This window comes from Kogia breviceps, chromosome 5 (assembly GCF_026419965.1).
Source record: "Kogia breviceps isolate mKogBre1 chromosome 5, mKogBre1 haplotype 1, whole genome shotgun sequence".
NCBI lineage: Eukaryota > Metazoa > Chordata > Mammalia > Artiodactyla > Physeteridae > Kogia > Kogia breviceps.
The window spans coordinates 118,197,818-118,211,102 of record NC_081314.1 but is presented as its reverse complement, the minus strand read 5'-3'; the positions used below and the strand labels follow the sequence as shown (position 1 = coordinate 118,211,102).

Genomic DNA, 13,285 nt, shown 5'->3' with positions numbered 1-13,285 from the left:
TGCAACAAAGATACTTGCTAAAACAATCTTTAATAAAAAATGATAATAAACAATAAGGATTTACTGTATAGCACAGAGAACTACATTAATATCTTGTAATAAACTATAATGGAAAAGAATTTTAAAAGAGTATAGATATATACATACATATACATATAACTGAATCACTTTGTTGAACCTAACACAATATTGTAAATCAACTATACTTCAATTAAAAATATGATAATCTATCACTTGAAAGTATCAGAGGAAGCACACTTTAACTTCTATAACCTGATAAGCATTAGTTTTTTTTTTTTTTTTTTTTAAATTTTTTTTTTTTTTTGTGGTACGCGGGCCTCTCACTGTTGTGGCCTCTCCCGTTGCGGAGCGCAGGCTCCGGAAGCGCAGGCTCAGTGGCCATGGCTCACGGGCCCAGCCGCTCCGCGGCATGTGGGATCCTCCCGGACCGGGGCACGAACCTGCGTCCCCTGCATCGGCAGGCGGACTCCCAACCACTGCGCCACCAGGGAAGCCCCTAAGCATTAGTTTTTATAAAATGAATAAGAAAAGGAATATGCAGTCCACATTTTGCTCCCTGCTCAATAAAAGTTTATAAACAACAACCACTAATACCAACAGTCTCCAAAGTGTCTCTATATAGGCAAAAACATTTACTCTGTAAAGGCAAAAACATTCAGAAACGACCTTCTATTCGCCTTGCAAAGTATTAATGACTTGAAAATGTATTCCGTATTTACCCTTTAATAAATTTCTACCAGACATATATTTAGTCACTATCCACTGGTAATTTGAAAATACTCTTCAAAGCAAATCATGAAGCTTAAACTTTACTTATAATTTTAATTTACTGGACTGGATGTTTTCCAATTTTCCTACATTTAGTATTTGAGATTTCTGATTTTTATGTATCATACACTTAGAAGAAATCCATTATGTGAACATATCCCTTCATGCAGGATGCCAACTTGTAGCCATCAAAAAACAAAGCTGATTAACTGGTAAACCATCCAATAAAATTCTATCTTTTGGCCAGCTTAACCTAAAAGAAGTTTTTCCACTAAATTGCACAGATGAACACAAATCTTGGACAATTATATCCCACTAGCTCATGTGAGTAATTGCTAGGGTAGAAAATTGCATCAAGTATGAAGGTACAGATGTTCATTTTTCAGATGACCAAAATAAGGGGAAAAATGTTCTTTTCCATGCTGAGTTCTGTTTATATAATACATTTTGCTCTATTTATACTTTTCTATGGAGTAGAAAAAGTATTAAAGTAGAAAGACAAAAATGGCACAATGGAAAAACAAACTGAGCCCAGATTATTATTTTATTTTACACTTTTCTATAAAGACACCCATTCATATTTCTAAAGTATAAGTAAAATAATTAAAATAAAATGAGACAGGTGAGACTACTAAATCATGTACTACAGGACTGAAGTTACGGTTTTTGAATTAGCACTTCACTCAACACCTAATAATGTAGTTAGTACTCTGTACAAGGAGGCAAAGTTACATGAAAAGTAGCAACAGTATCTTCCTTTAAATATGTGCAAAGATTGTTCTTTAACTTGCTGAGAACAAAATACAGGCTATCCCAGCTTCAAAGCATTCAGAACTTTTCTAACAAGCTCACCTAGTTTTTGCTGGTGTGCTTTCACACTACTTCCCTATAGTTTAGTCCTCTGGACCCACTTTTGCCCTGTTGTTTACTGCAAAATTATTGTCTGGGAATCATTTTTGGACTACTATTGAAAAGCGTTTTTTTTTTCTTAGCCTCCTTAGCTATTGTTTTAACCCATTTCTGCTGAGGTCTGTGCACAGACTGCTCCAACAGCTTTCTCGATGGTTGAGAGCTAGCATCTCATTTCACCGGATTGACAGAGGAGACAAGTATGGAGCACAGCACTCTCCATTTAAGTTCAATCTACTCTTCTGAATTTAAGACACACTTATGGAATCAGAATCTTGTCCTACGGTTATATGTTATTACACTGTACTATATTATAGCGTGTTATATCTATTTTTTTAATTGTCTCTTTTCCCCACCTGTCTCATGCCCCAAGAAAGCTTTGGTCCACAGCACATAGAGTAGCATCGAGAACATAGTAGCCACTTAATAAGTACCATACAATGAATGACTGAATGAATGAACCTCATATCCCCCATCAGGCACTCTTCTGTGTGAAGAAATCCTTTAATAGTGTTTCCATGAGGAATTAGCCCTTGGCGGCCCTTAATACGACTCTATAAACAACAAGAAATAAACCTTTGGCTATAACTGGCAAAAAATACACTCACCTACTGACATTGGTATTTTCCTTTGCAAATTTATTTATATTAAACTAGACTGTATAAATCTGGATAGAACAGTGTTTAAGAGCAGAGACTGTGGAGCCAGACTGCCTGGGTAAGAAACTTGGCTCGGCTGCTTACTTAGTATATGACTTTGGACAAGCTGCTTAAGTATTTCATGCTTGAATTTCTTCATATATAAAAGAAGAAGAATGAAATAGATTGATATTAAGATTGATAATAAAAACTATCAGAGAATTGTAAGGATTAAATAAGTTACTATATGTGACACATTAAAATAGTGCCCAATGAACTGAATGATAGCTACAAATACCAGCTAGATATTATGGTAAATATTAATGTGGTTAATAGTAATATAATAGTGAATTCTATTTCTAGGATAATTACTATTATTATTAATCCCATTGGGAGACTGGTTACATTGAACTAGACCCTAACGGGTTGACTGTTTTTTGGTGGACAATAACATTTGTTTATGGATTATGGAAAGTTAAGAACCAAACTCCTGGTATGTGCTAACCCGATTAGAATATAGATAAACTATGTAGTTACCCTCAGCTATTAATTAAAACAGCATCAGTAACATCTTTATATAAAAAAGCTCTCCTGGGCTTCCCTGGTGGCGCAGTGGTTGAGAGTCCGCCTGCCGATGCAGGAGACACGGGTTCATGCCCTGGTCCGGGAAGATCCCACATACCGTGGAGCGGCTGGGCCCGTGAGCCATGGCCGCTGAGCCTGCGCGTCCGGAGCCTGTGCTCCGCAACGGGAGAGGCCACAACAGTGAGAGGCCCGCGTACCACAAAAAAAAAAAAAAAAAAAAAAAAAAAAAGCTCTCCTAACTGATTCTACTAAGAAACATTAACTTCTAATGAAAGGATGGCAAGGTTCAAGAAAAAGCACACAGCAATGTCAAATTGAGAAGGATTTTAAAATGTGGCTCAAAAGACACACTAAAAGAGAAGAAATGGAAGGCTCATGAAGACATATTTAGGTTGCGTCACAATTTTCCCCAGTGCATATACACAACAGATGTCATCTGGTACTACATTATTCTTACTACTATTATTATTTAAATGAATAGATATAATTTTAACCAACATTCTTTATATTTGTTTGTATTTGAAAGTCATGTTATGGTGAAACCAAATAAGAAATGCACCCATGAAATTAATTGCACACATCTATTCCTCTTTAGTGATTTCTTTTCAACAGTACTTAATTTAAAAGAAAAGTCAGAATAAAAACTTTTGCTTACTTTGTATAAAAATATTTATTTTCACATGTATAATTGATTTCTCATTAACTGCAATTAAATGTCACAGCCATATGTTACAGCAGCATATTAAAATAAGACACAATTTCCAAAATGTAAAATGCCTTAGATGCTAGAAAAAAAAAAAAAAACTATATAAAATAATCTGGGCTCTGTTTTTCCACTGTGCCATTTTTGTCTTTCTACTTTAATACTTTTTTTACTCCATATGCATGTATGACCACATCTCTCCATTAAATAAAAACATCCCCTCAAACTTTCCTTAAATGCATTTTCATATCTTATTCCTTCCTCCATTGCCAAACATTCTTCAGGTTGAGACACATATTCTAAGCTTCTTTTGTCCTTATCCTATTGAAACGCTTCTCAGTTTAGAGTTTCAAAATCTCTTAGTTGTCCTGATTAGATAGCCTTTTTTCAGGTTTCATCCTACTAGATTGTTTTGCAGAATTTGTTTTTGTTGCCCACCGCTTCTTCTTGGTACCCTACTCTCACTTTCGCCTACCACATTCATTTCTGCTGCTTTTCTTTCCTGTCTGCAGCTGTTTTCCTTGATCTTTATGAATTTTTCTCCGTATGTTGTCCTTTTTAAGGTTTTATCTTTCTTCTCTTCCTTTTTTGCTAAATACTCTTCCTGACTCAATATTACTCAACCATATAATGTTCTCTACTGTCTGTATGTGGGAAGCTTCAGTATCTATAACCCTAGCCCAGATTTTTCTCCCAAGTGCTAAATCAATAATACCACTTTCATCATACATAACCACTTGGATGCCTCATATGATTGAATCCTAAATACACACGGTCTTCACCAATACCATTTGTCTTAAAAAATAATAACAATAACCACTTTTATTCCTTGAGTATTTCTTCTCTCAGTATATGAGTACGCTGAGAAGTCCTAGTCAACATGGAATCCTTACTCTGTATCAGCTCCATATTCATAGTCAAACTTACCACATTTTTGCCTGCAAACCAGTCATCTTCTCTCCAACTCCAAATTCACATATTAAATCACATCCTAGCCAGCTTGTTTGTCTAGATTAACCATCTAAGTTTAATTCAATCTAGATGAACCCAAAGCATATAATACAACCCCAGATGGCTACACAAAGTCTCTGGAAAAGTAAGGTAATAGATGTAGTTTGAAATAATTTCCTATGTGATTCTAATATAACTACCATTCCTCTCTCCTGTTTTCTCTGGGCTCAGGGTTGAAATCACTCTTCTAATCCCTTTACATGGTTCTTATCCTTGACTTCACACTAGAATCCTCTGCGATAGAAAAATTCAAATGTATGGGTCCCACATCCAGAGATTCAAAAGTAATTGTTCTAGAATACACCCTGCTATTTCCAATACACAGCCAAAGTTGAGACGCTCTCTTCTAAACCAATAATATCTAAAGTAAGTGAGCAATATTCCAGGTCTACATAAAATAATCCATTGGTATAGGATATTAATAGAAATTCTATTGATATGTATGTTAAATCTAATCCTTAAATTTTTAATAAAATTTCATATGTTTAAAAATGTACATAATAACTTAGCATCGGTATATAGTAGTACACAGTGAATACTCTTACCACAACTGTAGTTTACTTGCAAATATTTGTTACTAAACAGGCATGTAAAAACAGAAAAGTCTGAAATCTTTCCCTGTAAATTCTGTAGCTCGCCACCTCTCACTGTGCAAATGGGCCTCCTTTCACCCAGCGTCACATCTTCTTGGGCCAAGGAATTATTCCACTGTAGTTATCCTTTGGAAGCACCAAATATGATCCCTGTCACTCCCTTGTTTTAAAATCTCCATTGACTCCAAGCTGCCTTGTTTAACTCCAAGTAGAAAGTTTAACTAAATGACCTATTAAAAAATAAGTAAAAATTCTTAATAGGGCTCGCAGGCACCTTCACAATGTCTCTTCAAGCTCTTTAGCCTCATTTCTACTCTTCCATCCCCATATCCTATGCTGCAATATTTGCTCCATTATCCCAATATACTATGTCCCTGTTCACATTTACTTTACTCAGTCTACAGTAGTCAATTTCCTTCTTTTCTACCTGATATACCTCCATTTAATTTGCAAAGACAAAACAGAGTTCTCTCAAATATTCCAAGATTCCTCTAGACAGCATTAATTAAATGTCTACTAGCGTATTTATCACATTATACTGCAATTATTATCATATATATTGGTTTGTTCCTATTAAATACTGAGATCCTTAAGGACAAAGGCTGACTTATTCATCTTTATGCTTTCCCAATATTTGGCATTGAGCTAAGTGTACAATAGTGGCTTAATATATGTCTTATAAACCGTTCAGTTTTTCAATAAATGTTGATTGATTGCCTACTATGTGCCAGACACTCATGTAAGCACTATAAAAATAACAATAAAAAATTAATCTCTGAATAAATGAATATAATGAATTTTAAAAATGAATGTTGTTTGTTACAAGGAAAATCAGAAGAAAAAAAGCCATTACTAAAACAAATAAACAAAAGTAGCTCAACATTTACTACAGACCAGGATTTCATCTACACATACAATTAATTCTGCTTTCTTTCTCTTAATAGGACTTCACTATTAATAGCAGCTCTAAACACCTACTGCACAATGATAAATTATGTTCATAATAGTAATCTAAAGGAAATTCAAGAGCCTATAATGCTATGTTAATACAAAATTAAATTATGTCTATTTTACTCTGAGGTTCTACAGCATTTGTGATATTCTAACTGCAGGAAAAATTCAGACTTAATAGAATAACAGTACTAGAAGACATTACTATACAGAGGGAAAAACAGATTTATAGAAGTAAAATGTCTCGCCTTAGGTCACACAACTAGTTAATAACTGAACCACCAGTGTACATCACACCTCCAAAGACTGCACTCCTTAGACCATACCAAACTGATTCTCTTTTGGTGAACCAGGATATCTGGCCCTAGATTAAATCATGCTGGATTACACTTCACTGTCCAAGGAACAGAATTATGAATTATGAATAGAATTATGAACAGAATTATGAATAAAACATTGCTCCTCATTGTTTAAATGTAGTGAGACTTGAGAAATATAAAACATTATTATGGCTCTACAAAATATTAAGTGGCTCTGAATTAACTCAGGTTTTTGAGCATCTAAATCAAGAGTGATTGCTAGGGAATGGTGCCTAATCAGAAAAAAAAAAAAAAATCACATTTTAAAGGATAGGTTTATAACTCCTCAAATATGGTAACACATGTAAGCACTATCAGTATATAGCAATCATAACCAAAATATTTATAATTTGTCATACAGAGACAAGAGTTGTAGCTTAGGTTAGCTGAGGTTAAGAGTGAATTCAGGTCAAACTACCCATTTACTATTCAACACCTCAATTTCCTCATCTGTAGAATGGGGATAATAATAGTAATTATTAATTGTTATAACTAAATGAGATTACTCATGTAAAGCCTAAATATCATTGCTGGTACATTCTAAAACACTTAATAATGGTAAGCCACAATTAGTTTTATGATCAAATACATAAGGAGCCAGTATAGACAAATGGTTACAAGCACAGGCATTAAGTTCACACAGGCATCAATTCAAAATTCTAATTCAAAATGTTGAGCTGTGTGGAAACTTACATCAAGCGTCTAAGGAAACATAATACACTCAAGGTATAGAAGTGATGATTACTATGCACTTGTGAATTAATAAACGATAATAACAATGCATGAAATTCATCTGGGAAAGTTTAACAATCAAAAGTGAACTGGAAAAAAAAAGAAGGTTGAAGTTCTAATGGTCTAAGGAATGAAATAAATATATATTGGATTTGTCCAAAAAATAGTAGCAAAAATATTCTTACAGAACTTGTTTTACATAGGTTACAAACTGTCCTGAATATTAAATCGTCTTTATGCCTTAATTTCTTATAGGATAATTCTAGATGCCATTAGACATTGGCATCTATCAGAATTACTTATTCAATAACTTTAAAAAGTTCTTCTTGTCCTTGGGCTTCATTTTCTCGTCTATAATGTGAACATATTCATCTGGACAGTTACTAAATTTTCTTCCCATTCTATGATACTATAAAAATTAATAAGCAGGACCACCATGTACAGTTGTGCAGGTTATTCACTGTACAAGTACACCCAGCAAAGAGGGTGAATGGGTCTGAAATGCAGCTTGAACGTCACTTGCCAAGCTGTGCTCAGGGATGTTACTGCAGGTTTTTGCATAAATTTCAAAGATATAAATTTTAAGATTATAATCCTATATTAAAGTGTTTCAGGTACATTATAAACACATTACAATAAATCACTTTTATGGGTATAGTTCTCATTCTTTTAATCAGTTCAAAAAATTAACAAACCCTTCTAAGTTCTTTTCTTTAATTTCCATATTTATTCCCTTTCAATGTCAAAACAGTGCAGCACGGAGACCTCAACCACATTCAAACTGGATATACTCTCTCGGTGAGGCTCCAAGCTCTCATCGACGCACTACCTTCCCCAATGAACTTCTACTACCTCACTCCCCTCAAAGTGCAACTGTGGGTTGCTTATTTGATAACCTTTTCTTAACTGTCTTTGCCTTCTCCTTACTCCTACTCTTCATACAGTCCTGTCTTCTGTGCTTCTCAATTAGACAAATCTTACAAATTCTGCCTATGATTCAATTCCTCCTTATTTGAAGATAAATAAGGAAATTCTTTATTCTTTATGAGTACCTTCTCTTTTACAATATTGCTTGAAATTAACCCGATTCCAAGTATTCCAACAATTTATTTTATTTTCTTTTTTTTTTTTTATACGCGGGCCTGTCACTGTTGTGGCCTCTCCAGTTGCGGAGCACAGGCTCCGGACGCGCAGACTCAGCGGCCATGGCTCACGGGCCCAGCCGCTTCGCGGTATGTGGGATCTTCCCGGACCGGGGCACGAACCCGTGTGCCCTGCATCGGCAGGTGGACTCTCAACCACTGCGCCACCAGGGAAGCCCCCAACAATTTCTTATACCTAATAACTTCCATGTCCATCCACCTTAGGTTTTCATAGTATAAATGTAACAGTGTATATTTATTCTCTGTGTACTTGCATTCATTTAGCTTTGTTTTGCAAATCCTAATGAGTATATAAATGCCCTCTTCCAATAATGGATATTTTATTTAACTTCTTTCTTAGTTTCTCAGAATTCACAAAGAGGGCTCTTTGGTTTTCAAAAGTAAATCAAAATCAGAATCAGTACTTTTAATTTTATTTTTATTTTTTTGTGGTACGGGGGTCTCTCACTGTTGTGGCGTCTCCCATTTGCGGAGCACAGGCTCCAGACACGCAGGCTCAGCGACCATGGCTCACGGGCCCAGCCGCTCCGTGGCATGTGGGATCCTCCCGGACCGGGGCACAAACCCGTGTCCCCTGCATGGGCAGGCGGACTCTCAACCACTGCGCCACCAGGGAAGCCCAGAATCAGTACTTTTTAAAGGTGCCAATGAAAACTGCTAGTTCTTACTATAAAACCCTCAATTCAACAAGAGTACATAAATTAAACGAATGTGAACTACTTTTATTTTGAAAAACACAAAATCAGTAGAAAGAAACAGATAAGAGCACAAGTGCTACGGTCAAACTTCCAGATCTGAATTGGCTCCGTGACCTACTACTCATTGTTTTTCTCTGCTTTTTTCCTCCTATCCTTAAGATAAAGGAAACTGCTTATCCTTTTCCTTTTTTGAAAAGTAGAGTTAATAGTCGTTTCTATCACATAAGTTTAATATGCATGTAACTTAGAAAAGTGACATTATTATGGTCATATTATGTAACCTAGCTTAATATGAGCAATAATGATGTTGATTTTTGATAGGAAAAACACATTAATGAAACAGTGTTTTATAAAACAAGTTTCAGTGAATTTCAAGAATTATTTTTGATACTATTCTTAAAATAATCATAAATTGAATACTTAGTATGTTTCAAGATGATGCTACATATTTCATATGAGCATTTAGTTTAATTATCATGGCATCCCCATGATACAGGTATTATCATTTTACCATTTTAAAAAATGTGAGATCTGAGTTCTCAGAGAAGTTAAGCAACTCACCCAAGGTTACACAGTTAATAAGTGCACAAGCCAGAATTTGAGCTTAGAGGTTTGTGTAATTCCAGAGCTGAAACTCCTAAACTAGCAGCCCTCAAACTTTAGCTCACATCAGAAACACCTAAGTGGCTTGATAAAATATAGATTGCCGGCACCCTGGCTCAGGGTTTGTGATTCAGTTAACTGTACTATAGGATCTAGAATCTGATTTCTAATAAGCTCACAGGTGATACAGAATCTGCTAGCTAAAAAAACAGACTTTGAGAATCACTGGCCTAAATTATTAAACATGCTGATTTGATTGTTTCATTAAGTAACCTATTAAAAAACAAATTAGCAATCCTGTAGGAATAGACCAATATTTCAAGTTTGTTATAATATGACAATTCATAAAATTATTATATTTATATGATTTAGTACTTAAAAATTAACTATAGTAATTGAAATGAAGACAGCAAGTACTTCAATGATTCCTTGGGATAGAACACGAAAAAAATAGTATTTAATACAGTTAAATCCAAGTACCATTTATTTAGTTGAAGTAAATCAGAATTTTTTAAACAATCCCATACTGATTTTTGGAAGCAAGATGTTACTGATTTATTAGAGAAAATAAGTTCATCCAGGGTACATAATAACCATAACTGCTTCCACTTTGATGGAGTTTATTTTGTCTGCTGCTTCACATTACTGTAAGTAAAAATCTGATTTAATACAAGCTATCACTTCTGTGTTGTTTTCGTGTACTAATATTTATGTATGCTGATTTCAGAAAAAGTTAAAAAAGTAGAATTCAAAAGGTTACCCATAGGACCTGGAACATTCAGTGTTGCCAAATAAAATAATTAGATCTCTGACATTCAAATTCAGCTCTCCACTTTTGAGTCAAATTATATTGCTTATTTTCTAAAAGGCATTTACCACATTCATTTCTTCTGAAAACAGTTCTATCACAGGTACAATCTGAAAGAATTCCAAATTATCTAATTGTTTACCATTTCTTGATGTGTTATTGTTTTGTTTAAAAAAACAAGTAATTGTCCTTTTCCTCAGCTTCTGCTAAGGTGCTTGGTCCTTCCCAGGAAGCTAAGGCCGCGTTGGGGTGAGGCCCTCATTTCATCCGGCGATTAGCACTGCGCCCGGCAGACCCTGCCTAGCCCTCGCCCGCACCATGGTCTCCGTCTCGGAGCTCGCCTGCATCTACACGGCCCTCATCCTGCACGACGATGAGGTGACGGTCACGGAGGATAAGATCAATGCTCTCATTAAAGCAGCCGGTGTAAATGTTGAACCTTTCTGGCCAGGCTTGTTTGCAAAGCCTTTGGCCAATGTCAACATCGGGAGCCTCATCTGCAATGTGGGGGCAGGTGGACCTAACCCCGCACCTGGTGCTACACCAGCAGGAGGTCCTGCCCCCTCCACCACTGCTGCCTCAGCTGAGGAGAAAAATGTGGAAGCAAAGAAAGAAGAATCTGAAGAGTCTGATGATGACATGGGCTTGGGTCTTTTTGACTAAACCTCTTTAGTAGCACGTTCAATAAAAAGCTGAGCTCTTAAAAAAAAAAAAAAAAAAAAACAAGTAATTGAAGTTTTAGTGCATTTGGTTCTATGATTACAAAATGTTAGGGCTTCTTATTCAAACTGGCAAAACCAACACAACTAAAACTAAACCCTAAATTTATAAGATGTTAAAAATTAATTGAGGAATTAGAAAAAGATATGTCTAAGTTACTCTACAATTTCACCATTCTATAAATATATTCCAGTGAGAATTAGACAAGATTTCACACTATGAAATTTTAATAATGCCACAACTAGGTATAATATTCAGGAGAATAGGTAAATGTCTCTACCACTTAGGGGAAAAGAATTATGAATGGACTCATTTCACTAATCCAGTATGGGCTGAGCCAAATACAAATACTAAGATGTGAAAGATCAGTATTGTTATCCAAAATAATAAACTCAGTAATACATTTAGGAAGCCTGAAGGAAGTGCCGAAATGTATTTCTAATAAGTGTTGACTGATCTTGGCAAATCTAGAGAACTAGACCACACGTAACTAAAGTTCAACAAGTCATCACTGGTTTTGTGTCCCAGGGTACTAGAATGAATAAGAACAAGGTTATCACTTAATGACGAAAATAAAGAGAAAAGTTAAACCTACGATATTGATAATAGCATTCTCATTTCAAAAGCATTAATTTAGACTTCACCTCAACTTTTGGCTCAAATTTGCAAATGAAATTAGGGTTCAAGTAAGAACTAATCTTTTAATGAATGAGAATAACTGCTTTTCCATGATCTCTCAGCACCTTGGAATAAAAAAGTAGATTCACTCTTTTTTTTTTTTTTTTTGCGGTATGCGGGCCTCTCACCCTTGTGGCCTCTCCCATTGCGGAGCACAGGCTCCGGACGCGCAGGCTCAGTGGCCATGGCTCACGGGCCCAGCCGCTCCGCGGCATGTGGGATCTTCCCGGACCGGGGCACGAACCCATGTCCTCTGCCTCGGCAGGCGGACTCTCAACCACTGCGCCACCAGGGAAGCCCTAGATTGACTCTTGGTAATGATTTGTGACCGACATTTGGAGCAGCACAGATAGTATTTCACATGCAAATAAAAATAAACCACGCCTTTAAAATATAAATGATAGTTGTCATCGTAATCAAAAATTGCCTATATTTTGTTTTCACTATATCCTTTGGGAAATTATAAATGATCTGCCTTTTATCCTTTTGTCTTCAATAAAATCTGGTTAACCTGAGAGAATACTGGGAGGTTCTCACTCACTCAGTTTTTCAGGGCTAGGACGGAGTGCGAGCATTTCGTTTTCAAGCTCACTGAGACTTTTAGTGCATTGATCTCACACTCTCAAGAGCCACCCTCACCCCCTTATAGCTCAAGCCATTCGTACATACAGCTAGCTATCCCATCACACCATCACTTTCAGCTACCACCTCTGTTGAATCAGGATTTGGATAGTTCAATCCCATATATTCTTCCCCACACCTTCCCCAAGGCTACCAACATCTTGTTGTAGCTCACCATCTATAGATGGCTCGTGCAAAATCCTAGCTTTTTTTTTTTTTTTTACCTTTTATAATGAACTTAACCTCCACATGTAAGCCTTGTCCTCCACTGTCCACAAACCATGTACCCTGATATAAACTGGAGGCTGTTTGAACTCTAAAAGATAAATTCTCAAATCTCTGACAGCCTTCTTTTCTAGTTTTCTTGCTCTTATTACACCTGGTGTCAGGACACTAACACCTATCAAAACATCCAGGTTTTAGATGCCACTCCAACCCCCATCTTTCTTTTCAGAGCATCCTTCTCCTAGATTTACAATTTCTGCTACGCAGCTTAAAATTCACAGCCCATTGCTTTAAACATTTGTATCAGCAAGGACACTCAGCTCAAAATTGTCAATGCTCCCTACTCTATTGGATTAATCAACAAGGATAGGGCATTATCTAACCAAACAAAAAGTCCTGAAGTAGGAAGCTCCAGAACTAGCCCATTCTCCAGTCACCAATGTCCTTATGGATCCAGGTTTCTTCATCTTTCCAGTCTCCAACATTCACCTCTTGTGTT

General features: G+C 36.0%; 1 protein-coding gene and 1 pseudogene across 15 annotated transcripts in view; one reads left to right on the top strand and one right to left on the bottom strand.

Moving 5' to 3' along the window:
* ROBO1 (roundabout guidance receptor 1) overlaps positions 1 to 13,285 on the bottom strand; it is a 1,123,100-nt gene that overhangs the window by 168,762 nt on the left and 941,053 nt on the right. The window lies entirely within an intron of this gene.
* On the top strand, positions 10,765 to 11,236 carry LOC131756726 (large ribosomal subunit protein P1 pseudogene; annotated as a pseudogene).